The 25,578-nt window shown below is 47.6% G+C and overlaps 14 non-coding genes across 14 annotated transcripts; all 14 read left to right on the top strand.

The window, feature by feature from the left end:
• Positions 1-986: 986 nt before the first annotated feature.
• trnal-uaa (transfer RNA leucine (anticodon UAA)) lies at positions 987-1,106 on the top strand. Its single transcript has 2 exons — positions 987-1,024; positions 1,061-1,106. It is a non-coding gene; the product is annotated as a tRNA-Leu (tRNA).
• A 1,237-nt stretch (positions 1,107-2,343) lies between these two features.
• On the top strand, positions 2,344-2,463 carry trnal-caa (transfer RNA leucine (anticodon CAA)). Its single transcript has 2 exons — positions 2,344-2,381; positions 2,418-2,463. It is a non-coding gene; the product is annotated as a tRNA-Leu (tRNA).
• A 1,816-nt stretch (positions 2,464-4,279) lies between these two features.
• On the top strand, positions 4,280-4,399 carry trnal-uaa (transfer RNA leucine (anticodon UAA)). The gene is made up of 2 exons: positions 4,280-4,317; positions 4,354-4,399. It is a non-coding gene; the product is annotated as a tRNA-Leu (tRNA).
• Positions 4,400-5,734: 1,335 nt separating this feature from the next.
• Positions 5,735-5,854, top strand: trnal-caa (transfer RNA leucine (anticodon CAA)). Its single transcript has 2 exons — positions 5,735-5,772; positions 5,809-5,854. It is a non-coding gene; the product is annotated as a tRNA-Leu (tRNA).
• A 2,893-nt stretch (positions 5,855-8,747) lies between these two features.
• On the top strand, positions 8,748-8,867 carry trnal-uaa (transfer RNA leucine (anticodon UAA)). The gene is made up of 2 exons: positions 8,748-8,785; positions 8,822-8,867. It is a non-coding gene; the product is annotated as a tRNA-Leu (tRNA).
• Positions 8,868-10,200: 1,333 nt separating this feature from the next.
• On the top strand, positions 10,201-10,320 carry trnal-caa (transfer RNA leucine (anticodon CAA)). Its single transcript has 2 exons — positions 10,201-10,238; positions 10,275-10,320. It is a non-coding gene; the product is annotated as a tRNA-Leu (tRNA).
• A 1,822-nt stretch (positions 10,321-12,142) lies between these two features.
• Positions 12,143-12,262, top strand: trnal-uaa (transfer RNA leucine (anticodon UAA)). Its single transcript has 2 exons — positions 12,143-12,180; positions 12,217-12,262. It is a non-coding gene; the product is annotated as a tRNA-Leu (tRNA).
• A 1,235-nt stretch (positions 12,263-13,497) lies between these two features.
• Positions 13,498-13,617, top strand: trnal-caa (transfer RNA leucine (anticodon CAA)). The gene is made up of 2 exons: positions 13,498-13,535; positions 13,572-13,617. It is a non-coding gene; the product is annotated as a tRNA-Leu (tRNA).
• A 1,820-nt stretch (positions 13,618-15,437) lies between these two features.
• On the top strand, positions 15,438-15,557 carry trnal-caa (transfer RNA leucine (anticodon CAA)). Its single transcript has 2 exons — positions 15,438-15,475; positions 15,512-15,557. It is a non-coding gene; the product is annotated as a tRNA-Leu (tRNA).
• A 1,824-nt stretch (positions 15,558-17,381) lies between these two features.
• On the top strand, positions 17,382-17,501 carry trnal-caa (transfer RNA leucine (anticodon CAA)). Its single transcript has 2 exons — positions 17,382-17,419; positions 17,456-17,501. It is a non-coding gene; the product is annotated as a tRNA-Leu (tRNA).
• A 1,806-nt stretch (positions 17,502-19,307) lies between these two features.
• On the top strand, positions 19,308-19,427 carry trnal-uaa (transfer RNA leucine (anticodon UAA)). Its single transcript has 2 exons — positions 19,308-19,345; positions 19,382-19,427. It is a non-coding gene; the product is annotated as a tRNA-Leu (tRNA).
• A 1,237-nt stretch (positions 19,428-20,664) lies between these two features.
• trnal-caa (transfer RNA leucine (anticodon CAA)) lies at positions 20,665-20,784 on the top strand. The gene is made up of 2 exons: positions 20,665-20,702; positions 20,739-20,784. It is a non-coding gene; the product is annotated as a tRNA-Leu (tRNA).
• Positions 20,785-22,602: 1,818 nt separating this feature from the next.
• Positions 22,603-22,722, top strand: trnal-caa (transfer RNA leucine (anticodon CAA)). The gene is made up of 2 exons: positions 22,603-22,640; positions 22,677-22,722. It is a non-coding gene; the product is annotated as a tRNA-Leu (tRNA).
• A 1,822-nt stretch (positions 22,723-24,544) lies between these two features.
• Positions 24,545-24,664, top strand: trnal-caa (transfer RNA leucine (anticodon CAA)). The gene is made up of 2 exons: positions 24,545-24,582; positions 24,619-24,664. It is a non-coding gene; the product is annotated as a tRNA-Leu (tRNA).
• Positions 24,665-25,578: the final 914 nt, after the last annotated feature.

Genomic DNA, 25,578 nt, shown 5'->3' with positions numbered 1-25,578 from the left:
TGTGTGTTTGTGAGAGAGAGTGTGTATGTCTACATGTGTTTGTGTGTGAGAGAGAGAGTGTGTCTGTGAGAGAGTGTATATGTGTGGATAGAGAGAGAGAGCATGTGTGTGTGAGAGAGAGTGTGTGTTTGTGAGAGAGAGAGAGTATGTGTGTGAGAGAGAGAGCATGTGTGTGAGAGAGAGGGTGTGTGTGTGTGAGAGAGAGAGAGAGAGTGCGTGTGTGTGAGAAAGAGTGTGTGTGAGGGAGAGAGAGTGTATGTGTGCATGTGAGAGAGTGTGTGTGTTTGTGTGAGAGAGAGAGGAAGAATTTGTTAGTGTGTGTGAGAGAGAGTGTGTGTGTGAGAGAGAGTGTGTGTTTGTGTGAGAGAGTGTGTGTGTGAGAGTGTGGGTTTGTGTGAGAGAGAGTGTGTGTGTGTGTGTGAGACAGAAAGAGTGTGTGTGTGAGAGAGAGAGAAAGCGCGTGTGTGAGAGAGAGAGTGTGTGTGTATGTGTGAGAGAGAGAAAGAGAGAATTTTTGTGTGTGTGCGTGAGAGAGTGTGTTTGTGTGTGTGTGAGACAGAAAGAGTATGTGTGTGTGTGAGAGAGAGTGAGAGAGCGTGAGTGTGTCATGTGAGAGAGTGAGTGTGTGTGAGAGAGTGACAGTGTGTGTGTGATAGTGAGTGTGTGAGAGAGTATGTGCATGTGAGAGAGAGAGTGTGTGTGAGAGAGACAGAAAGAGGGAGAATATGTGTGTGAGAGGGAGAGAGTGTATTTGTGTGTGGGTGTGAGAGACAGATAGAGAGTGTGTGTGTGCATGTGCATGTGAGAGAGTGAGTGTGTGTGTGTGTGTGTGTGTGCGAGAGTGAGACTGTGTATGAGGGATTGTTGCTGAGTGTGAATGCAAGGGAGCTGCAGAAATGCGGAATTGCATTTTGTGTCTGCACAAGAGCAAGGTGACTAATTGTACAGAGTGAGAAAGACATCTGGAAGGGCATTTGCAGCAGCTTGTCAGGATGGCCGAGTGGTCTAAGGCGCCAGACTTAAGGAATGTTAGTCCTTGCTCAGCATCTGGGCTTGTGAATTCTGGTCCCTTTCTAGGGGCGTGGGTTCAAATCCCACTCCTGACATTCTCCCCTTTTCCCCAAACAAACCTTCCCACACCCACACACTGCCCCCAAATTTCACAGCTTCTTGGAGAGGAGTCACTCCCCCTTCACAAAGATGGAAGAATCCAACCCCTCGGTTTAAAAGATAAGGCTGAGGCATTTGCAGCAATATTGTGTGAGAGAGGGAGCGTTTATGTGAGGGAGTGTGTTTGTGACAGAGAGAGGGTGAATTTTTATGTGTGTGAGAGAGTGTGCTTGTGTGTGAGAGAGAGAGTGTGTGTGTGAGAGAGAGTGTGTGTGTGAGAGTGTGGGTTTGTATGAGAGAGAGAGTGCGTGTGTGTGAGAGAGAGTGTGTGTTTGTGAGAGAGAGTGTGTATGTCTACATGTGTTTGTGTGTGAGAGAGAGAGTGTGTCTGTGAGAGAGTGTATATGTGTGGATAGAGAGAGAGAGCATGTGTGTGTGAGAGAGAGTGTGTGTTTGTGAGAGAGAGAGAGTATGTGTGTGAGAGAGAGTGCATGTGTGTGAGAGAGAGGGTGTGTGTGTGTGTGAGAGAGAGAGAGAGAGTGCGTGTGTGTGAGAAAGAGTGTGTGTGAGGGAGAGAGAGTGTATGTGTGCATGTGAGAGAGTGTGTGTGAGAGTGTGGGTTTGTGTGAGAGAGAGTGTGTGTGTGTGTGAGACAGAAAGAGTGTGTGTGTGAGAGAGAGAGAAAGCGCGTGTGTGAGAGAGAGAGTGTGTGTGTATGTGTGAGAGAGAGAAAGAGAGAATTTTTGTGTGTGTGCGTGAGAGAGTGTGTTTTTGTGTGAGTGTGTTTGTGTGTGTGTGAGACAGAAAGAGTATGTGTGTGTGTGAGAGAGAGTGAGAGAGCGTGAGTGTGTCATGTGAGAGAGTGAGTGTGTGTGAGAGAGTGACAGTGTGTGTGTGATAGTGAGTGTGTGAGAGAGTATGTGCATGTGAGAGAGAGAGTGTGTGTGAGAGAGACAGAAAGAGGGAGAATATGTGTGTGTGAGAGGGAGAGAGTGTGTTTGTGTGTGGGTGTGAGAGACAGATAGAGAGTGTGTGTGTGCATGTGCATGTGAGAGAGTGAGTGTGTGTGTGTGTGTGTGTGTGCGAGAGTGAGACTGTGTATGAGGGATTGTTGCTGAGTGTGAATGCAAGGGAGCTGCAGAAATGCGGAATTGCATTTTGTGTCTGCACAAGAGCAAGGTGACTAATTGTACAGAGTGAGAAAGACATCTGGAAGGGCATCTGCAGCAGCTTGTCAGGATGGCCGAGTGGTCTAAGGCGCCAGACTCAAGGAGTGTTAGTCCTTGCTCTGCATCTGGGCTTGTGAATTCTGGTCCCTTCCTAGGGGCGTGGGTTCAAATCCCACTCCTGACATTCTCCACTTTTCCTCAAACAAACCTTCCCACACCCACACAATGCCCCCAAATTTCACAGCTTCTTGGAGAGGAGTCACTCCCCCTTCACAAAGATGGAAGAATCCAACCCCTCGGTTTAAAAGATAAGGCTGAGGCATTTGCAGCAATATTGTGTGAGAGAGGGAGCGTTTATGTGAGTGAGTGTGTTTGTGACAGAGAGAGGGTGAATTTTTATGTGTGTGAGAGAGTGTGCTTGTGTGTGAGAGAGAGAGTGTGTGTGTGAGAGGGAGGGAGAGTGTGTGTGTGTGAGAGAGAGTATTATGTGTGTGAGAGAGTGTGTGTGTGAGTTTGTGTGTGAGAGAGTGTGTGTATATGGGAGAGATAGAGTGTGTTTGTGAGAGTGTGTGTGTGTGTGTGTGAGAGAGATAAAGTGTATGTGTGAGTGTGAGAGAGAGTGTGTGTGTGAGAGAGAGAGATAGGGTGTGTATATGTGTGTGAGAGAGAGTGAATTTGTATGTGTCTGTGCGAGAGAGACAGAGAGAGCATGAGTCTGTGTGTGAGAGAGAGTGTGTGTCTGTGTGTCTGTGTATGACAGTGTGTGTGAGAGAGAATGTGTGTGAGAGAGAATGTGTGTGAGAGAGAGTGTGTCTGTGAGAGAGAGTGCGTGTGTGTGTGTATGTGAGAGAGAGTGTGTTTGTGTGTGGGTGTGAGAGACAGATAGAGAGTGTGTGAGTGTGTGTGCATGTGAGAGAGAGTGTATATGTGTGTGAGAGAGATTGTGTGTGCATGTGAGTGTTTGGGTGTGTGTGTGAGAGAGAGAGTGCGTGTGTGTGAGAGAGTGTGTGTTTGTGAGAGAGAGTGTGTATGTCTACATGTGTTTGTGTGTGAGAGAGAGAGTGTGTCTGTGAGAGAGTGTATATGTGTGGATAGAGAGAGAGAGCATGTGTGTGTGAGAGAGAGTGTGTGTTTGTGAGAGAGAGAGAGTATGTGTGTGAGAGAGAGTGCATGTGTGTGAGAGAGAGGGTGTGTGTGTGTGAGAGAGAGAGAGAGAGAGTGCGTGTGTGTGAGAAAGAGTGTGTGTGAGGGAGAGGGAGTGTATGTGTGCATGTGAGAGAGTGTGTGTGTTTGTGTGAGAGAGAGAGGAAGAATTTGTTAGTGTGTGTGAGAGAGAGTGTATGTGTGAGAGAGAGTGTGTGTTTGTGTGAGAGAGTGTGTGTGAGAGTGTGGGTTTGTGTGAGAGAGAGTGTGTGTGTGTGTGAGACAGAAAGAGTGTGTGTGTGAGAGAGAGAGAAAGCGCGTGTGTGAGAGAGAGAGTGTGTGTGTATGTGTGAGAGAGAGAAAGAGAGAATTTTTGTGTGTGTGCGTGAGAGAGTGTGTTTTTGTGTGAGTGTGTTTGTGTGTGTGTGAGACAGAAAGAGTATGTGTGTGTGTGAGAGAGAGTGAGAGAGCGTGAGTGTGTCATGTGAGAGAGTGAGTGTGTGTGAGAGAGTGACAGTGTGTGTGTGATAGTGAGTGTGTGAGAGAGTATGTGCATGTGAGAGAGAGAGTGTGTGTGAGAGAGACAGAAAGAGGGAGAATATGTGTGTGTGAGAGGGAGAGAGTGTGTTTGTGTGTGGGTGTGAGAGACAGATAGAGTGTGTGTGTGCATGTGCATGTGAGAGAGTGAGTGTGTGTGTGTGTGTGTGCGAGAGTGAGACTGTGTATGAGGGATTGTTGCTGAGTGTGAATGCAAGGGAGCTGCAGAAATGCGGAATTGCATTTTGTGTCTGCACAAGAGCAAGGTGACTAATTGTACAGAGTGAGAAAGACATCTGGAAGGGCTTTTGCAGCAGCTTGTCAGGATGGCCGAGTGGTCTAAGGCACCAGACTTAAGGAATGTTAGTCCTTGCTCAGCATCTGGGCTTGTGAATTCTGGTCCCTTTCTAGGGGCGTGGGTTCAAATCCCACTCCTGACATTCTCCCCTTTTCCCCAAACAAACCTTCCCACACCCACACACTGCCCCCAAATTTCACAGCTTCTTGGAGAGGAGTCACTCCCCCTTCACAAAGATGGAAGAATCCAACCCCTCGGTTTAAAAGATAAGGCTGAGGCATTTGCAGCAATATTGTGTGAGAGAGGGAGCGTTTATGTGAGGGAGTGTGTTTGTGACAGAGAGAGGGTGAATTTTTATGTGTGTGAGAGAGTGTGCTTGTGTGTGAGAGAGAGAGTGTGTGTGTGAGAGAGAGTGTGTGTGTGAGAGTGTGGGTTTGTATGAGAGAGAGAGTGCGTGTGTGTGAGAGAGAGTGTGTGTTTGTGAGAGAGAGTGTGTATGTCTACATGTGTTTGTGTGTGAGAGAGAGAGTGTGTCTGTGAGAGAGTGTATATGTGTGGATAGAGAGAGAGAGCATGTGTGTGTGAGAGAGAGTGTGTGTTTGTGAGAGAGAGAGAGTATGTGTGTGAGAGAGAGTGCATGTGTGTGAGAGAGAGGGTGTGTGTGTGTGTGAGAGAGAGAGAGAGAGTGCGTGTGTGTGAGAAAGAGTGTGTGTGAGGGAGAGAGAGTGTATGTGTGCATGTGAGAGAGTGTGTGTGTTTGTGTGAGAGAGAGAGGAAGAATTTGTTAGTGTGTGTGAGAGAGAGTGTGTGTGTGAGAGAGAGTGTGTGTTTGTGTGAGAGAGTGTGTGTGTGAGAGTGTGGGTTTGTGTGAGAGAGAGTGTGTGTGTGTGTGTGTGAGACAGAAAGAGTGTGTGTGTGAGAGAGAGAGAAAGCGCGTGTGTGAGAGAGAGAGTGTGTGTGTATGTGTGAGAGAGAGAAAGAGAGAATTTTTGTGTGTGTGCGTGAGAGAGTGTGTTTTTGTGTGAGTGTGTTTGTGTGTGTGTGAGACAGAAAGAGTATGTGTGTGTGAGAGAGAGTGAGAGAGCGTGAGTGTGTCATGTGAGAGAGTGAGTGTGTGTGAGAGAGTGACAGTGTGTGTGTGATAGTGAGTGTGTGAGAGAGTATGTGCATGTGAGAGAGAGAGTGTGTGTGAGAGAGACAGAAAGAGGGAGAATATGTGTGTGTGAGAGGGAGAGAGTGTGTTTGTGTGTGGGTGTGAGAGACAGATAGAGAGTGTGTGTGTGCATGTGCATGTGAGAGAGTGAGTGTGTGTGTGTGTGTGTGTGTGCGAGAGTGAGACTGTGTATGAGGGATTGTTGCTGAGTGTGAATGCAAGGGAGCTGCAGAAATGCGGAATTGCATTTTGTGTCTGCACAAGAGCAAGGTGACTAATTGTACAGAGTGAGAAAGACATCTGGAAGGGCATCTGCAGCAGCTTGTCAGGATGGCCGAGTGGTCTAAGGCGCCAGACTCAAGGAGTGTTAGTCCATGCTCTGCATCTGGGCTTGTGAATTCTGGTCCCTTCCTAGGGGCGTGGGTTCAAATCCCACTCCTGACATTCTCCACTTTTCCTCAAACAAACCTTCCCACACCCACACAATGCCCCCAAATTTCACAGCTTATTCGAGAGGAGTCACTCCCCCTTCACAAAGATGGAAGAATCCAACCCCTGGGTTTCAAAGATAAGGCTGAGGCATTTGCAGCAATATTGTGTGAGAGAGGGAGCGTTTATGTGAGTGAGTGTGTTTGTGACAGAGAGAGGGTGAATTTTTATGTGTGTGAGAGAGTGTGCTTGTGTGTGAGAGAGAGAGTGTGTGTGTGAGAGGGAGGGAGAGTGTGTGTGTGTGAGAGAGAGTATTATGTGTGTGAGAGAGTGTGTGTGTGAGTTTGTGTGTGAGAGAGTGTGTGTATATGGGAGAGATAGAGTGTGTTTGTGAGAGTGTGTGTGTGTGTGTGTGAGAGAGATAAAGTGTATGTGTGAGTGTGAGAGAGAGTGTGTGTGTGAGAGAGAGAGATAGGGTGTGTATATGTGTGTGAGAGAGAGTGAATTTGTATGTGTCTGTGCGAGAGAGACAGAGAGAGCATGAGTCTGTGTGTGAGAGAGAGTGTGTGTCTTTGTGTCTGTGTATGACAGTGTGTGTGAGAGAGAGTGTGTGTGTAAGAGAGAGTGTGTCTCTGTGTGAGAGAGTGTGTGTGTGAGAGTGTGGGTTTGTGTGAGAGAGAGAGTGTGTGTGAGAGAGTGTGTGAGAGGGTCTGTGTGAGAGAGTGTGTGTGTGTGTGTGAGAGGGAGTGTGTGTGTCAGTGTGTGTGAGAGGGTGTGTGAGAGAGAGAGAGTGTGTGTGTGTGAGAGAGTGGGTGTCTATGAGGGATTGTTGCTGAGTGTGAATGCAAGGGAGCTGCAGAAATGCGGAATTGCATTTTGTGTCTGCACAAGAGCAAGGTGACTAATTGTACAGAGTGAGAAAGACATCTGGAAGGGCATCTGTAGCAGCTTGTCAGGATGGCCGAGTGGTCTAAGGCGCCAGACTCAAGGAGTGTTAGTCCTTGCTCTGCATCTGGGCTTGTGAATTCTGGTCCCTTCCTAGGGGCGTGGGTTCAAATCCCACTCTGACATTCTCCACTTTTCCTCAAACAAACCTTCCCACACCCACACAATGCCCCCAAATTTCACAGCTTCTTGGAGAGGAGTCACTCCCCCTTCACAAAGATGGAAGAATCCAACCCCTCGGTTTAAAAGATAAGGCTGAGGCATTTGCAGCAATATTGTGTGAGAGAGGGAGCGTTTATGTGAGTGAGTGTGTTTGTGACAGAGAGAGGGTGAATTTTTATGTGTGTGAGAGAGTGTGCTTGTGTGTGAGAGAGAGAGTGTGTGTGTGAGAGGGAGGGAGAGTGTGTGTGTGTGAGAGAGAGTATTATGTGTGTGAGAGAGTGTGTGTGTGAGTTTGTGTGTGAGAGAGTGTGTGTATATGGGAGAGATAGAGAGTGTTTGTGAGAGTGTGTGTGTGTGTGTGAGAGAGATAAAGTGTATGTGTGAGTGTGAGAGAGAGTGTGTGTGTGAGAGAGAGAGATAGGGTGTGTATATGTGTGTGAGAGAGAGTGAATTTGTATGTGTCTGTGCGAGAGAGACAGAGAGAGCATGAGTCTGTGTGTGAGAGAGAGTGTGTGTCTGTGTGTCTGTGTATGACAGTGTGTGTGAGAGAGAATGTGTGTGAGAGAGAATGTGTGTGAGAGAGTGTGTCTGTGAGAGAGAGTGCGTGTGTGTGTGTATGTGAGAGAGAGTGTGTTTGTGTGTGGGTGTGAGAGACAGATAGAGAGTGTGTGAGTGTGTGTGCATGTGAGAGAGAGTGTATATGTGTGTGAGAGAGATTGTGTGTGCATGTGAGTGTTTGGGTGTGTGTGTGAGAGAGAGAGTGCGTGTGTGTGAGAGAGTGTGTGTTTGTGAGAGAGAGTGTGTGTTTGTGAGAGAGAGTGTGTATGTCTACATGTGTTTGTGTGTGAGAGAGAGAGTGTGTCTGTGAGAGAGTGTATATGTGTGGATAGAGAGAGAGAGCATGTGTGTGTGAGAGAGAGTGTGTGTTTGTGAGAGAGAGAGAGTATGTGTGTGAGAGAGAGTGCATGTGTGTGAGAGAGAGGGTGTGTGTGTGTGTGTGAGAGAGAGAGAGAGAGTGCGTGTGTGTGAGAAAGAGTGTGTGTGAGGGAGAGAGAGTGTATGTGTGCATGTGAGAGAGTGTGTGTGTTTGTGTGAGAGAGAGAGGAAGAATTTGTTAGTGTGTGTGAGAGAGAGTGTGTGTGTGAGAGAGAGTGTGTGTTTGTGTGAGAGAGTGTGTGTGTGAGAGTGTGGGTTTGTGTGAGAGAGAGTGTGTGTGTGTGTGTGTGAGACAGAAAGAGTGTGTGTGTGAGAGAGAGAGAAAGCGCGTGTGTGAGAGAGAGAGTGTGTGTGTATGTGTGAGAGAGAGAAAGAGAGAATTTTTGTGTGTGTGCGTGAGAGAGTGTGTTTTTGTGTGAGTGTGTTTGTGTGTGTGTGAGACAGAAAGAGTATGTGTGTGTGAGAGAGAGTGAGAGAGCGTGAGTGTGTCATGTGAGAGAGTGAGTGTGTGTGAGAGAGTGACAGTGTGTGTGTGATAGTGAGTGTGTGAGAGAGTATGTGCATGTGAGAGAGAGAGTGTGTGTGAGAGAGACAGAAAGAGGGAGAATATGTGTGTGTGAGAGGGAGAGAGTGTGTTTGTGTGTGGGTGTGAGAGACAGATAGAGTGTGTGTGTGCATGTGCATGTGAGAGAGTGAGTGTGTGTGTGTGTGTGTGCGAGAGTGAGACTGTGTATGAGGGATTGTTGCTGAGTGTGAATGCAAGGGAGCTGCAGAAATGCGGAATTGCATTTTGTGTCTGCACAAGAGCAAGGTGACTAATTGTACAGAGTGAGAAAGACATCTGGAAGGGCTTTTGCAGCAGCTTGTCAGGATGGCCGAGTGGTCTAAGGCGCCAGACTTAAGGAATGTTAGTCCTTGCTCAGCATCTGGGCTTGTGAATTCTGGTCCCTTTCTAGGGGCGTGGGTTCAAATCCCACTCCTGACATTCTCCCCTTTTCCCCAAACAAACCTTCCCACACCCACACACTGCCCCCAAATTTCACAGCTTCTTGGAGAGGAGTCACTCCCCCTTCACAAAGATGGAAGAATCCAACCCCTCGGTTTAAAAGATAAGGCTGAGGCATTTGCAGCAATATTGTGTGAGAGAGGGAGCGTTTATGTGAGGGAGTGTGTTTGTGACAGAGAGAGGGTGAATTTTTATGTGTGTGAGAGAGTGTGCTTGTGTGTGAGAGAGAGAGTGTGTGTGTGAGAGAGAGTGTGTGTGTGAGAGTGTGGGTTTGTATGAGAGAGAGAGTGCGTGTGTGTGAGAGAGAGTGTGTGTTTGTGAGAGAGAGTGTGTATGTCTACATGTGTTTGTGTGTGAGAGAGAGAGTGTGTCTGTGAGAGAGTGTATATGTGTATAGAGAGAGAGAGCATGTGTGTGTGAGAGAGAGTGTGTGTTTGTGAGAGAGAGAGAGTATGTGTGTGAGAGAGAGTGCATGTGTGTGAGAGAGAGGGTGTGTGTGTGTGTGAGAGAGAGAGAGAGAGAGTGCGTGTGTGTGAGAAAGAGTGTGTGTGAGGGAGAGAGAGTGTATGTGTGCATGAGAGAGTGTGTGTGTTTGTGTGTGAGAGAGAGGAAGAATTTGTTAGTGTGTGTGAGAGAGAGTGTGTGTGTGAGAGAGAGTGTGTGTTTGTGTGAGAGAGTGTGTGTGTGAGAGTGTGGGTTTGTGTGAGAGAGAGTGTGTGTGTGTGTGTGTGAGACAGAAAGAGTGTGTGTGTGAGAGAGAGACAAAACGCGTGTGTGAGAGAGAGAGTGTGTGTGTATGTGTGAGAGAGAGAAAGAGAGAATTTTTGTGTGTGTGCGTGAGAGAGTGTGTTTTTGTGTGAGTGTGTTTGTGTGTGTGTGAGACAGAAAGAGTATGTGTGTGTGAGAGAGAGTGAGAGAGCGTGAGTGTGTCATGTGAGAGAGTGAGTGTGTGTGAGAGAGTGACAGTGTGTGTGTGATAGTGAGTGTGTGAGAGAGTATGTGCATGTGAGAGAGAGAGTGTGTGTGAGAGAGACAGAAAGAGGGAGAATATGTGTGTGTGAGAGGGAGAGAGTGTGTTTGTGTGTGGGTGTGAGAGACAGATAGAGAGTGTGTGTGTGCATGTGCATGTGAGAGAGTGAGTGTGTGTGTGTGTGTGTGTGTGCGAGAGTGAGACTGTGTATGAGGGATTGTTGCTGAGTGTGAATGCAAGGGAGCTGCAGAAATGCGGAATTGCATTTTGTGTCTGCACAAGAGCAAGGTGACTAATTGTACAGAGTGAGAAAGACATCTGGAAGGGCATCTGCAGCAGCTTGTCAGGATGGCCGAGTGGTCTAAGGCGCCAGACTCAAGGAGTGTTAGTCCATGCTCTGCATCTGGGCTTGTGAATTCTGGTCCCTTCCTAGGGGCGTGGGTTCAAATCCCACTCCTGACATTCTCCACTTTTCCTCAAACAAACCTTCCCACACCCACACAATGCCCCCAAATTTCACAGCTTATTCGAGAGGAGTCACTCCCCCTTCACAAAGATGGAAGAATCCAACCCCTGGGTTTCAAAGATAAGGCTGAGGCATTTGCAGCAATATTGTGTGAGAGAGGGAGCGTTTATGTGAGTGAGTGTGTTTGTGACAGAGAGAGGGTGAATTTTTATGTGTGTGAGAGAGTGTGCTTGTGTGTGAGAGAGAGAGTGTGTGTGTGAGAGGGAGGGAGAGTGTGTGTGTGTGAGAGAGAGTATTATGTGTGTGAGAGAGTGTGTGTGTGAGTTTGTGTGTGAGAGAGTGTGTGTATATGGGAGAGATAGAGTGTGTTTGTGAGAGTGTGTGTGTGTGTGTGAGAGAGATAAAGTGTATGTGTGAGTGTGAGAGAGAGTGTGTGTGTGAGAGAGAGAGATAGGGTGTGTATATGTGTGTGAGAGAGAGTGAATTTGTATGTGTCTGTGCGAGAGAGACAGAGAGAGCATGAGTCTGTGTGTGAGAGAGAGTGTGTGTCTGTGTGTCTGTGTATGACAGTGTGTGTGAGAGAGAATGTGTGTGAGAGAGAATGTGTGTGAGAGAGTGTGTCTGTGAGAGAGAGTGCGTGTGTGTGTGTATGTGAGAGAGAGTGTGTTTGTGTGTGGGTGTGAGAGACAGATAGAGAGTGTGTGACTGTGTGTGCATGTGAGAGAGAGTGTATATGTGTGTGAGAGAGATTGTGTGTGCATGTGAGTGTTTGGGTGTGTGTCTGAGAGAGAGAGTGCGTGTGTGTGAGAGAGAGTGTGTGTTTGTGAGAGAGAGTGTGTATGTCTACATGTGTTTGTGTGTGAGAGAGAGAGTGTGTCTGTGAGAGAGTGTATATGTGTGGATAGAGAGAGAGAGCATGTGTGTGTGAGAGAGAGTGTGTGTTTGTGAGAGAGAGAGAGTATGTGTGTGAGAGAGAGAGCATGTGTGTGAGAGAGAGGGTGTGTGTGTGTGAGAGAGAGAGAGAGAGTGCGTGTGTGTGAGAAAGAGTGTGTGTGAGGGAGAGAGAGTGTATGTGTGCATGTGAGAGAGTGTGTGTGTTTGTGTGAGAGAGAGAGGAAGAATTTGTTAGTGTGTGTGAGAGAGAGTGTGTGTGTGAGAGAGAGTGTGTGTTTGTGTGAGAGAGTGTGTGTGTGAGAGTGTGGGTTTGTGTGAGAGAGAGTGTGTGTGTGTGTGTGTGTGAGACAGAAAGAGTGTGTGTGTGAGAGAGAGAGAAAGCGCGTGTGTGAGAGAGAGAGTGTGTGTGTATGTGTGAGAGAGAGAAAGAGAGAATTTTTGTGTGTGTGCGTGAGAGAGTGTGTTTTTGTGTGTGTGTTTGTGTGTGTGTGAGACAGAAAGAGTATGTGTGTGTGTGAGAGAGAGTGAGAGAGCGTGAGTGTGTCATGTGAGAGAGTGAGTGTGTGTGAGAGAGTGACAGTGTGTGTGTGATAGTGAGTGTGTGAGAGAGTATGTGCATGTGAGAGAGAGAGTGTGTGTGAGAGAGACAGAAAGAGGGAGAATATGTGTGTGAGAGGGAGAGAGTGTATTTGTGTGTGGGTGTGAGAGACAGATAGAGAGTGTGTGTGTGCATGTGCATGTGAGAGAGTGAGTGTGTGTGTGTGTGTGTGTGTGCGAGAGTGAGACTGTGTATGAGGGATTGTTGCTGAGTGTGAATGCAAGGGAGCTGCAGAAATGCGGAATTGCATTTTGTGTCTGCACAAGAGCAAGGTGACTAATTGTACAGAGTGAGAAAGACATCTGGAAGGGCATTTGCAGCAGCTTGTCAGGATGGCCGAGTGGTCTAAGGCGCCAGACTTAAGGAATGTTAGTCCTTGCTCAGCATCTGGGCTTGTGAATTCTGGTCCCTTTCTAGGGGCGTGGGTTCAAATCCCACTCCTGACATTCTCCCCTTTTCCCCAAACAAACCTTCCCACACCCACACACTGCCCCCAAATTTCACAGCTTCTTGGAGAGGAGTCACTCCCCCTTCACAAAGATGGAAGAATCCAACCCCTCGGTTTAAAAGATAAGGCTGAGGCATTTGCAGCAATATTGTGTGAGAGAGGGAGCGTTTATGTGAGGGAGTGTGTTTGTGACAGAGAGAGGGTGAATTTTTATGTGTGTGAGAGAGTGTGCTTGTGTGTGAGAGAGAGAGTGTGTGTGTGAGAGAGAGTGTGTGTGTGAGAGTGTGGGTTTGTATGAGAGAGAGAGTGCGTGTGTGTGAGAGAGAGTGTGTGTTTGTGAGAGAGAGTGTGTATGTCTACATGTGTTTGTGTGTGTGAGAGAGAGTGTGTCTGTGAGAGAGTGTATATGTGTGGATAGAGAGAGAGAGCATGTGTGTGTGAGAGAGAGTGTGTGTTTGTGAGAGAGAGAGAGTATGTGTGTGAGAGAGAGTGCATGTGTGTGAGAGAGAGGGTGTGTGTGTGTGTGAGAGAGAGAGAGAGAGTGCGTGTGTGTGAGAAAGAGTGTGTGTGAGGGAGAGAGAGTGTATGTGTGCATGTGAGAGAGTGTGTGTGAGAGTGTGGGTTTGTGTGAGAGAGAGTGTGTGTGTGTGAGACAGAAAGAGTGTGTGTGTGAGAGAGAGAGAAAGCGCGTGTGTGAGAGAGAGAGTGTGTGTGTATGTGTGAGAGAGAGAAAGAGAGAATTTTTGTGTGTGTGCGTGAGAGAGTGTGTTTTTGTGTGAGTGTGTTTGTGTGTGTGTGAGACAGAAAGAGTATGTGTGTGTGTGAGAGAGAGTGAGAGAGCGTGAGTGTGTCATGTGAGAGAGTGAGTGTGTGTGAGAGAGTGACAGTGTGTGTGTGATAGTGAGTGTGTGAGAGAGTATGTGCATGTGAGAGAGAGAGTGTGTGTGAGAGAGACAGAAAGAGGGAGAATATGTGTGTGTGAGAGGGAGAGAGTGTGTTTGTGTGTGGGTGTGAGAGACAGATAGAGAGTGTGTGTGTGCATGTGCATGTGAGAGAGTGAGTGTGTGTGTGTGTGTGTGTGTGCGAGAGTGAGACTGTGTATGAGGGATTGTTGCTGAGTGTGAATGCAAGGGAGCTGCAGAAATGCGGAATTGCATTTTGTGTCTGCACAAGAGCAAGGTGACTAATTGTACAGAGTGAGAAAGACATCTGGAAGGGCATCTGCAGCAGCTTGTCAGGATGGCCGAGTGGTCTAAGGCACCAGACTCAAGGAGTGTTAGTCCTTGCTCTGCATCTGGGCTTGTGAATTCTGGTCCCTTCCTAGGGGCGTGGGTTCAAATCCCACTCCTGACATTCTCCACTTTTCCTCAAACAAACCTTCCCACACCCACACAATGCCCCCAAATTTCACAGCTTCTTGGAGAGGAGTCACTCCCCCTTCACAAAGATGGAAGAATCCAACCCCTCGGTTTAAAAGATAAGGCTGAGGCATTTGCAGCAATATTGTGTGAGAGAGGGAGCGTTTATGTGAGTGAGTGTGTTTGTGACAGAGAGAGGGTGAATTTTTATGTGTGTGAGAGAGTGTGCTTGTGTGTGAGAGAGAGAGTGTGTGTGTGAGAGGGAGGGAGAGTGTGTGTGTGTGAGAGAGAGTATTATGTGTGTGAGAGAGTGTGTGTGTGAGTTTGTGTGTGAGAGAGTGTGTGTATATGGGAGAGATAGAGTGTGTTTGTGAGAGTGTGTGTGTGTGTGTGTGAGAGAGATAAAGTGTATGTGTGAGTGTGAGAGAGAGTGTGTGTGTGAGAGAGAGAGATAGGGTGTGTATATGTGTGTGAGAGAGAGTGAATTTGTATGTGTCTGTGCGAGAGAGACAGAGAGAGCATGAGTCTGTGTGTGAGAGAGAGTGTGTGTCTGTGTGTCTGTGTATGACAGTGTGTGTGAGAGAGAATGTGTGTGAGAGAGAATGTGTGTGAGAGAGAGTGTGTCTGTGAGAGAGAGTGCGTGTGTGTGTGTATGTGAGAGAGAGTGTGTTTGTGTGTGGGTGTGAGAGACAGATAGAGAGTGTGTGAGTGTGTGTGCATGTGAGAGAGAGTGTATATGTGTGTGAGAGAGATTGTGTGTGCATGTGAGTGTTTGGGTGTGTGTGTGAGAGAGAGAGTGCGTGTGTGTGAGAGAGTGTGTGTTTGTGAGAGAGAGTGTGTATGTCTACATGTGTTTGTGTGTGAGAGAGAGAGTGTGTCTGTGAGAGAGTGTATATGTGTGGATAGAGAGAGAGAGCATGTGTGTGTGAGAGAGAGTGTGTGTTTGTGAGAGAGAGAGAGTATGTGTGTGAGAGAGAGTGCATGTGTGTGAGAGAGAGGGTGTGTGTGTGTGTGAGAGAGAGAGAGAGAGTGCGTGTGTGTGAGAAAGAGTGTGTGTGAGGGAGAGGGAGTGTATGTGTGCATGTGAGAGAGTGTGTGTGTTTGTGTGAGAGAGAGAGGAAGAATTTGTTAGTGTGTGTGAGAGAGAGTGTATGTGTGAGAGAGAGTGTGTGTTTGTGTGAGAGAGTGTGTGTGAGAGTGTGGATTTGTGTGAGAGAGAGTGTGTGTGTGTGTGAGACAGAAAGAGTGTGTGTGTGAGAGAGAGAGAAAGCGCGTGTGTGAGAGAGAGAGTGTGTGTGTATGTGTGAGAGAGAGAAAGAGAGAATTTTTGTGTGTGTGCGTGAGAGAGTGTGTTTTTGTGTGAGTGTGTTTGTGTGTGTGTGAGACAGAAAGAGTATGTGTGTGTGTGAGAGAGAGTGAGAGAGCGTGAGTGTGTCATGTGAGAGAGTGAGTGTGTGTGAGAGAGTGACAGTGTGTGTGTGATAGTGAGTGTGTGAGAGAGTATGTGCATGTGAGAGAGAGTGTGTGTGAGAGAGACAGAAAGAGGGAGAATATGTGTGTGTGAGAGGGAGAGAGTGTGTTTGTGTGTGGGTGTGAGAGACAGATAGAGAGTGTGTGTGTGCATGTGCATGTGAGAGAGTGAGTGTGTGTGTGTGTGTGTGTGTGCGAGAGTGAGACTGTGTATGAGGGATTGTTGCTGAGTGTGAATGCAAGGGAGCTGCAGAAATGCGGAATTGCATTTTGTGTCTGCACAAGAGCAAGGTGACTAATTGTACAGAGTGAGAAAGACATCTGGAAGGGCATCTGCAGCAACTTGTCAGGATAGCCGAGTGGTCTAAGGCGCCAGACTCAAGGAGTGTTAGTCCTTGCTCTGCATCTGGGCTTGTGAATTCTGGTCCCTTCCTAGGGGCGTGGGTTCAAATCCCACTCCTGACATTCTCCACTTTTCCTCAAACAAACCTTCCCACACCCACACAATGCCCCCAAATTTCACAGCTTCTTGGAGAGGAGTCACTCCCCCTTCACAAAGATGGAAGAATCCAACCCCTGGGTTTCAAAGATAAGGCTGAGGCATTTGCAGCAATATTGTGTGAGAGAGGGAGCGTTTATGTGAGTGAGTGTGTTTGTGACAGAGAGAGGGTGAATTTTTATGTGTGTGAGAGAGTGTGCTTGTGTGTGAGAGAGAGAGTGTGTGTGTGAGAGGGAGGGAGAGTGTGTGTGTGTGAGAGAGAGTATTATGTGTGTGAGAGAGTGTGTGTGTGAGTTTGTGTGTGAGAGAGTGTGTGTATATGGGAGAGATAGAGTGTGTTTGTGAGAGTGTGTGTGTGCGTGTGTGAGAGAGATAAAGTGTATGTGTGAGTGTGAGAGAGAGTGTGTGTGTGAGAGAGAGAGATAGGGTGTGTATATGTGTGTGAGAGAGAGTGAATTTGTATGTGTCTGTGCGAGAGAGACAGAGAGAGCATGAGTCTGTGTGTGAGAGAGAGTGTGTGTCTGTGTGTCTGTGTATGACAGTGTGTGTGAGAGAGAATGTGTGTGAGAGAGAATGTGTGTGAGAGAGAGTGTGTCTGTGAGAGAGAGTGCGTGTGTGTGTGTATGTGAGAGAGAGTGTGTTTGTGTGTGGGTGTGAGAGACAGATAGAGAGTGTGTGAGTGTGTGTGCATGTGAGAGAGAGTGTATATGTGTGTGAGAGAGATTGTGTGTGCATGTGAGTGTTTGGGTGTGTGTGTGAGAGAGAGAGTGCGTGTGTGTGAGAGAGTGTGTGTTTGTGAGAGAGAGTGTGTATGTCTACATGTGTTTGTGTGTGAGAGAGAGAGTGTGTCTGTGAGAGAGTGTATATGTGTGGATAGAGAGAGAGAGCATGTGTGTGTGAGAGAGAGTGTGTGTTTGTGAGAGAGAGAGATTATGTGTGTGAGAGAGAGTGCATGTGTGTGAGAGAGAGGGTGTGTGTGTGTGAGAGAGAGAGAGAGAGAGTGTGTGTGTGAGAAAGAGTGTGTGTGAGGGAGAGAGAGTGTATGTGTGCATGTGAGAGAGTGTGTGTGTTTGTGTGAGAGAGAGAGGAAGAATTTGTTAGTGTGTGTGAGAGAGAGTGTGTGTGTGAGAGAGAGTGTGTGTTTGTGTGAGAGAGTGTGTGTGTGAGAGTGTGGGTTTGTGTGAGAGAGAGTGTGTGTGTGTGTGTGTGAGACAGAAAGAGTGTGTGTGTGAGAGAGAGAGAAAGCGCGTGTGTGAGAGAGAGAGTGTGTGTGTATGTGTGAGAGAGAGAAAGAGAGAATTTTTGTGTGTGTGCGTGAGAGAGTGTGTTTTTGTGTGAGTGTGTTTGTGTGTGTGTGAGACAGAAAGAGTATGTGTGTGTGAGAGAGAGTGAGAGAGCGTGAGTGTGTCATGTGAGAGAGTGAGTGTGTGTGAGAGAGTGACAGTGTGTGTGTGATAGTGAGTGTGTGAGAGAGTATGTGCATGTGAGAGAGAGAGTGTGTGTGAGAGAGACAGAAAGAGGGAGAATATGTGTGTGTGAGAGGGAGAGAGTGTGTTTGTGTGTGGGTGTGAGAGACAGATAGAGAGTGTGTGTGTGCATGTGCATGTGAGAGAGTGAGTGTGTGTGTGTGTGTGTGTGTGCGAGAGTGAGACTGTGTATGAGGGATTGTTGCTGAGTGTGAATGCAAGGGAGCTGCAGAAATGCGGAATTGCATTTTGTGTCTGCACAAGAGCAAGGTGACTAATTGTACAGAGTGAGAAAGACATCTGGAAGGGCATCTGCAGCAGCTTGTCAGGATGGCCGAGTGGTCTAAGGCGCCAGACTCAAGGAGTGTTAGTCCATGCTCTGCATCTGGGCTTGTGAATTCTGGTCCCTTCCTAGGGGCGTGGGTTCAAATCCCACTCCTGACATTCTCCACTTTTCCTCAAACAAACCTTCCCACACCCACACAATGCCCCCAAATTTCACAGCTTATTCGAGAGGAGTCACTCCCCCTTCACAAAGATGGAAGAATCCAACCCCTGGGTTTCAAAGATAAGGCTGAGGCATTTGCAGCAATATTGTGTGAGAGAGGGAGCGTTTATGTGAGTGAGTGTGTTTGTGACAGAGAGAGGGTGAATTTTTATGTGTGTGAGAGAGTGTGCTTGTGTGTGAGAGAGAGAGTGTGTGTGTGAGAGGGAGGGAGAGTGTGTGTGTGTGAGAGAGAGTATTATGTGTGTGAGAGAGTGTGTGTGTGAGTTTGTGTGTGAGAGAGTGTGTGTATATGGGAGAGATAGAGTGTGTTTGTGAGAGTGTGTGTGTGTGTGTGTGAGAGAGATAAAGTGTATGTGTGAGTGTGAGAGAGAGTGTGTGTGTGAGAGAGAGAGATAGGGTGTGTATATGTGTGTGAGAGAGAGTGAATTTGTATGTGTCTGTGCGAGAGAGACAGAGAGAGCATGAGTCTGTGTGTGAGAGAGAGTGTGTGTCTGTGTGTCTGTGTATGACAGTGTGTGTGAGAGAGAATGTGTGTGAGAGAGAATGTGTGTGAGAGAGTGTGTCTGTGAGAGAGAGTGCGTGTGTGTGTGTATGTGAGAGAGAGTGTGTTTGTGTGTGGGTGTGAGAGACAGATAGAGAGTGTGTGACTGTGTGTGCATGTGAGAGAGAGTGTATATGTGTGTGAGAGAGATTGTGTGTGCATGTGAGTGTTTGGGTGTGTGTGTGAGAGAGAGAGTGCGTGTGTGTGAGAGAGAGTGTGTGTTTGTGAGAGAGAGTGTGTATGTCTACATGTGTTTGTGTGTGAGAGAGAGAGTGTGTCTGTGAGAGAGTGTATATGTGTGGATAGAGAGAGAGAGCATGTGTGTGTGAGAGAGAGTGTGTGTTTGTGAGAGAGAGAGAGTATGTGTGTGAGAGAGAGAGCATGTGTGTGAGAGAGAGGGTGTGTGTGTGTGAGAGAGAGAGAGAGAGTGCGTGTGTGTGAGAAAGAGTGTGTGTGAGGGAGAGAGAGTGTATGTGTGCATGTGAGAGAGTGTGTGTGTTTGTGTGAGAGAGAGAGGAAGAATTTGTTAGTGTGTGTGAGAGAGAGTGTGTGTGTGAGAGAGAGTGTGTGTTTGTGTGAGAGAGTGTGTGTGTGAGAGTGTGGGTTTGTGTGAGAGAGAGTGTGTGTGTGTGTGTGAGACAGAAAGAGTGTGTGTGTGAGAGAGAGAGAAAGCGCGTGTGTGAGAGAGAGAGTGTGTGTGTATGTGTGAGAGAGAGAAAGAGAGAATTTTTGTGTGTGTGCGTGAGAGAGTGTGTTTGTGTGTGTGTGAGACAGAAAGAGTATGTGTGTGTGTGAGAGAGAGTGAGAGAGCGTGAGTGTGTCATGTGAGAGAGTGAGTGTGTGTGAGAGAGTGACAGTGTGTGTGTGATAGTGAGTGTGTGAGAGAGTATGTGCATGTGAGAGAGAGAGTGTGTGTGAGAGAGACAGAAAGAGGGAGAATATGTGTGTGAGAGGGAGAGAGTGTATTTGTGTGTGGGTGTGAGAGACAGATAGAGAGTGTGTGTGTGCATGTGCATGTGAGAGAGTGAGTGTGTGTGTGTGTGTGTGTGTGCGAGAGTGAGACTGTGTATGAGGGATTGTTGCTGAGTGTGAATGCAAGGGAGCTGCAGAAATGCGGAATTGCATTTTGTGTCTGCACAAGAGCAAGGTGACTAATTGTACAGAGTGAGAAAGACATCTGGAAGGGCATTTGCAGCAGCTTGTCAGGATGGCCGAGTGGTCTAAGGCGCCAGACTTAAGGAATGTTAGTCCTTGCTCAGCATCTGGGCTTGTGAATTCTGGTCCCTTTCTAGGGGCGTGGGTTCAAATCCCACTCCTGACATTCTCCCCTTTTCCCCAAACAAACCTTCCCACACCCACACACTGCCCCCAAATTTCACAGCTTCTTGGAGAGGAGTCACTCCCCCTTCACAAAGATGGAAGAATCCAACCCCTCGGTTTAAAAGATAAGGCTGAGGCATTTGCAGCAATATTGTGTGAGAGAGGGAGCGTTTATGTGAGGGAGTGTGTTTGTGACAGAGAGAGGGTGAATTTTTATGTGTGTGAGAGAGTGTGCTTGTGTGTGAGAGAGAGAGTGTGTGTGTGAGAGAGAGTGTGTGTGTGAGAGTGTGGGTTTGTATGAGAGAGAGAGTGCGTGTGTGTGAGAGAGAGTGTGTGTTTGTGAGAGAGAGTGTGTATGTCTACATGTGTTTGTGTGTGAGAGAGAGAGTGTGTCTGTGAGAGAGTGTATATGTGTGGATAGAGAGAGAGAGCATGTGTGTGTGAGAGAGAGTGTGTGTTTGTGAGAGAGAGAGAGTATGTGTGTGAGAGAGAGTGCATGTGTGTGAGAGAGAGGGTGTGTGTGTGTGTGAGAGAGAGAGAGAGAGTGCGTGTGTGTGAGAAAGAGTGTGTGTGAGGGAGAGAGAGTGTATGTGTGCATGTGAGAGAGTGTGTGTGAGAGTGTGGGTTTGTGTGAGAGAGAGTGTGTGTGTGTGTGAGACAGAAAGAGTGTGTGTGTGAGAGAGAGAGAAAGCGCGTGTGTGAGAGAGAGAGTGTGTGTGTATGTGTGAGAGAGAGAAAGAGAGAATTTTTGTGTGTGTGCGTGAGAGAGTGTGTTTTTGTGTGAGTGTGTTTGTGTGTGTGTGAGACAGAAAGAGTATGTGTGTGTGTGAGAGAGAGTGAGAGAGCGTGAGTGTGTCATGTGAGAGAGTGAGTGTGTGTGAGAGAGTGACAGTGTGTGTGTGATAGTGAGTGTGTGAGAGAGTATGTGCATGTGAGAGAGAGAGTGTGTGTGAGAGAGACAGAAAGAGGGAGAATATGTGTGTGTGAGAGGGAGAGAGTGTGTTTGTGTGTGGGTGTGAGAGACAGATAGAGAGTGTGTGTGTGCATGTGCATGTGAGAGAGTGAGTGTGTGTGTGTGTGTGTGTGTGCGAGAGTGAGACTGTGTATGAGGGATTGTTGCTGAGTGTGAATGCAAGGGAGCTGCAGAAATGCGGAATTGCATTTTGTGTCTGCACAAGAGCAAGGTGACTAATTGTACAGAGTGAGAAAGACATCTGGAAGGGCATCTGCAGCAGCTTGTCAGGATGGCCGAGTGGTCTAAGGCGCCAGACTCAAGGAGTGTTAGTCCTTGCTCTGCATCTGGGCTTGTGAATTCTGGTCCCTTCCTAGGGGCGTGGGTTCAAATCCCACTCCTGACATTCTCCACTTTTCCTCAAACAAACCTTCCCACACCCACACAATGCCCCCAAATTTCACAGCTTCTTGGAGAGGAGTCACTCCCCCTTCACAAAGATGGAAGAATCCAACCCCTCGGTTTAAAAGATAAGGCTGAGGCATTTGCAGCAATATTGTGTGAGAGAGGGAGCGTTTATGTGAGTGAGTGTGTTTGTGACAGAGAGAGGGTGAATTTTTATGTGTGTGAGAGAGTGTGCTTGTGTGTGAGAGAGAGAGTGTGTGTGTGAGAGGGAGGGAGAGTGTGTGTGTGTGAGAGAGAGTATTATGTGTGTGAGAGAGTGTGTGTGTGAGTTTGTGTGTGAGAGAGTGTGTGTATATGGGAGAGATAGAGTGTGTTTGTGAGAGTGTGTGTGTGTGTGTGTGAGAGAGATAAAGTGTATGTGTGAGTGTGAGAGAGAGTGTGTGTGTGAGAGAGAGAGATAGGGTGTGTATATGTGTGTGAGAGAGAGTGAATTTGTATGTGTCTGTGCGAGAGAGACAGAGAGAGCATGAGTCTGTGTGTGAGAGAGAGTGTGTGTCTGTGTGTCTGTGTATGACAGTGTGTGTGAGAGAGAATGTGTGTGAGAGAGAATGTGTGTGAGAGAGAGTGTGTCTGTGAGAGAGAGTGCGTGTGTGTGTGTATGTGAGAGAGAGTGTGTTTGTGTGTGGGTGTGAGAGACAGATAGAGAGTGTGTGAGTGTGTGTGCATGTGAGAGAGAGTGTATATGTGTGTGAGAGAGATTGTGTGTGCATGTGAGTGTTTGGGTGTGTGTGTGAGAGAGAGAGTGCGTGTGTGTGAGAGAGTGTGTGTTTGTGAGAGAGAGTGTGTATGTCTACATGTGTTTGTGTGTGAGAGAGAGAGTGTGTCTGTGAGAGAGTGTATATGTGTGGATAGAGAGAGAGAGCATGTGTGTGTGAGAGAGAGTGTGTGTTTGTGAGAGAGAGAGAGTATGTGTGTGAGAGAGAGTGCATGTGTGTGAGAGAGAGGGTGTGTGTGTGTGAGAGAGAGAGAGAGAGAGTGCGTGTGTGTGAGAAAGAGTGTGTGTGAGGGAGAGGGAGTGTATGTGTGCATGTGAGAGAGTGTGTGTGTTTGTGTGAGAGAGAGAGGAAGAATTTGTTAGTGTGTGTGAGAGAGAGTGTATGTGTGAGAGAGAGTGTGTGTTTGTGTGAGAGAGTGTGTGTGAGAGTGTGGGTTTGTGTGAGAGAGAGTGTGTGTGTGTGTGAGACAGAAAGAGTGTGTGTGTGAGAGAGAGAGAAAGCGCGTGTGTGAGAGAGAGAGTGTGTGTGTATGTGTGAGAGAGAGAAAGAGAGAATTTTTGTGTGTGTGCGTGAGAGAGTGTGTTTTTGTGTGAGTGTGTTTGTGTGTGTGTGAGACAGAAAGAGTATGTGTGTGTGTGAGAGAGAGTGAGAGAGCGTGAGTGTGTCATGTGAGAGAGTGAGTGTGTGTGAGAGAGTGACAGTGTGTGTGTGATAGTGAGTGTGTGAGAGAGTATGTGCATGTGAGAGAGAGAGTGTGTGTGAGAGAGACAGAAAGAGGGAGAATATGTGTGTGTGAGAGGGAGAGAGTGTGTTTGTGTGTGGGTGTGAGAGACAGATAGAGAGTGTGTGTGTGCATGTGCATGTGAGAGAGTGAGTGTGTGTGTGTGTGTGTGCGAGAGTGAGACTGTGTATGAGGGATTGTTGCTGAGTGTGAATGCAAGGGAGCTGCAGAAATGCGGAATTGCATTTTGTGTCTGCACAAGAGCAAGGTGACTAATTGTACAGAGTGAGAAAGACATCTGGAAGGGCATCTGCAGCAGCTTGTCAGGATGGCCGAGTGGTCTAAGGCGCCAGACTCAAGGAGTGTTAGTCCTTGCTCTGCATCTGGGCTTGTGAATTCTGGTCCCTTCCTAGGGGCGTGGGTTCAAATCCCACTCCTGACATTCTCCACTTTTCCTCAAACAAACCTTCCCACACCCACACAATGCCCCCAAATTTCACAGCTTCTTGGAGAGGAGTCACTCCCCCTTCACAAAGATGGAAGAATCCAACCCCTGGGTTTCAAAGATAAGGCTGAGGCATTTGCAGCAATATTGTGTGAGAGAGGGAGCGTTTATGTGAGTGAGTGTGTTTGTGACAGAGAGAGGGTGAATTTTTATGTGTGTGAGAGAGTGTGCTTGTGTGTGAGAGAGAGAGTGTGTGTGTGAGAGGGAGGGAGAGTGTGTGTGTGTGAGAGAGAGTATTATGTGTGTGAGAGAGTGTGTGTGTGAGTTTGTGTGTGAGAGAGTGTGTGTATATGGGAGAGATAGAGTGTGTTTGTGAGAGTGTGTGTGTGCGTGTGTGAGAGAGATAAAGTGTATGTGTGAGTGTGAGAGAGAGTGTGTGTGTGAGAGAGAGAGATAGGGTGTGTATATGTGTGTGAGAGAGAGTGAATTTGTATGTGTCTGTGCGAGAGAGACAGAGAGAGCATGAGTCTGTGTGTGAGAGAGAGTGTGTGTCTGTGTGTCTGTGTATGACAGTGTGTGTGAGAGAGAATGTGTGTGAGAGAGAATGTGTGTGAGAGAGAGTGTGTCTGTGAGAGAGAGTGCGTGTGTGTGTGTATGTGAGAGAGAGTGTGTTTGTGTGTGGGTGTGAGAGACAGATAGAGAGTGTGTGAGTGTGTGTGCATGTGAGAGAGAGTGTATATGTGTGTGAGAGAGATTGTGTGTGCATGTGAGTGTTTGGGTGTGTGTGTGAGAGAGAGAGTGCGTGTGTGTGAGAGAGTGTGTGTTTGTGAGAGAGAGTGTGTATGTCTACATGTGTTTGTGTGTGAGAGAGAGAGTGTGTCTGTGAGAGAGTGTATATGTGTGGATAGAGAGAGAGAGCATGTGTGTGTGAGAGAGAGTGTGTGTTTGTGAGAGAGAGAGAGTATGTGTGTGAGAGAGAGTGCATGTGTGTGAGAGAGAGGGTGTGTGTGTGTGAGAGAGAGAGAGAGAGAGTGCGTGTGTGTGAGAAAGAGTGTGTGTGAGGGAGAGGGAGTGTATGTGTGCATGTGAGAGAGTGTGTGTGTTTGTGTGAGAGAGAGAGGAAGAATTTGTTAGTGTGTGTGAGAGAGAGTGTGTGTGTGAGAGAGAGTGTGTGTTTGTGTGAGAGAGTGTGTGTGAGAGTGTGGGTTTGTGTGAGAGAGAGTGTGTGTGTGTGTGAGACAGAAAGAGTGTGTGTGTGAGAGAGAGAGAAAGCGCGTGTGTGAGAGAGAGAGTGTGTGTGTATGTGTGAGAGAGAGAAAGAGAGAATTTTTGTGTGTGTGCGTGAGAGAGTGTGTTTTTGTGTGAGTGTGTTTGTGTGTGTGTGAGACAGAAAGAGTATGTGTGTGTGTGAGAGAGAGTGAGAGAGCGTGAGTGTGTCATGTGAGAGAGTGAGTGTGTGTGAGAGAGTGACAGTGTGTGTGTGATAGTGAGTGTGTGAGAGAGTATGTGCATGTGAGAGAGAGAGTGTGTGTGAGAGAGACAGAAAGAGGGAGAATATGTGTGTGTGAGAGGGAGAGAGTGTGTTTGTGTGTGGGTGTGAGAGACAGATAGAGAGTGTGTGTGTGCATGTGCATGTGAGAGAGTGAGTGTGTGTGTGTGTGTGTGTGTGCGAGAGTGAGACTGTGTATGAGGGATTGTTGCTGAGTGTGAATGCAAGGGAGCTGCAGAAATGCGGAATTGCATTTTGTGTCTGCACAAGAGCAAGGTGACTAATTGTACAGAGTGAGAAAGACATCTGGAAGGGCATCTGCAGCAGCTTGTCAGGATGGCCGAGTGGTCTAAGGCGCCAGACTCAAGGAGTGTTAGTCCTTGCTCTGCATCTGGGCTTGTGAATTCTGGTCCCTTCCTAGGGGCGTGGGTTCAAATCCCACTCCTGACATTCTCCCCTTTTCCCCAAACAAACCTTCCCACACCCACACACTGCCCCCAAATTTCACAGCTTCTTGGAGAGGAGTCACTCCCCCTTCACAAAGATGGAAGAATCCAACCCCTCGGTTTAAAAGATAAGGCTGAGGCATTTGCAGCAATATTGTGTGAGAGAGGGAGCGTTTATGTGAGTGAGTGTGTTTGTGACAGAGAGAGGGTGAGTTTTTATGTGTGTGAGAGAGTGTGCTTGTGTGTGAGAGAGAGAGTGTGTGTGTGAGAGGGAGGGAGAGTGTGTGTGTGTGAGAGAGAGTATTATGTGTGTGAGAGAGTGTGTGTGTGAGTTTGTGTGTGAGAGAGTGTGTGTATATGGGAGAGATAGAGTGTGTTTGTGAGAGTGTGTGTGCGTGTGTGAGAGAGATAAAGTGTATGTGTGAGTGTGAGAGAGAGTGTGTGTGTGAGAGAGAGAGATAGGGTGTGTATATGTGTGTGAGAGAGAGTGAATTTGTATGTGTCTGTGCGAGAGAGACAGAGAGAGCATGAGTCTGTGTGTGAGAGAGAGTGTGTGTCTGTGTGTCTGTGTATGACAGTGTGTGTGAGAGAGAATGTGTGTGAGAGAGAATGTGTGTGAGAGAGAGTGTGTCTGTGAGAGAGAGTGCGTGTGTGTGTGTATGTGAGAGAGAGTGTGTTTGTGTGTGGGTGTGAGAGACAGATAGAGAGTGTGTGAGTGTGTGTGCATGTGAGAGAGAGTGTATATGTGTGTGAGAGAGATTGTGTGTGCATGTGAGTGTTTGGGTGTGTGTGTGAGAGAGAGAGTGCGTGTGTGTGAGAGAGAGTGTGTGTTTGTGAGAGAGAGTGTGTATGTCTACATGTGTTTGTGTGTGAGAGAGAGAGTGTGTCTGTGAGAGAGTGTATATGTGTGGATAGAGA

Source organism: Chiloscyllium plagiosum, unplaced genomic scaffold (genome assembly GCF_037043375.1).
Source record: "Chiloscyllium plagiosum isolate Xiang-an unplaced genomic scaffold, Cpla_swu_hap1 HiC_scaffold_24, whole genome shotgun sequence".
In the NCBI taxonomy this organism is placed as follows: Eukaryota; Metazoa; Chordata; class Chondrichthyes; order Orectolobiformes; family Hemiscylliidae; genus Chiloscyllium; species Chiloscyllium plagiosum.
This window is presented reverse-complemented; position numbering and strand designations above follow the sequence as displayed.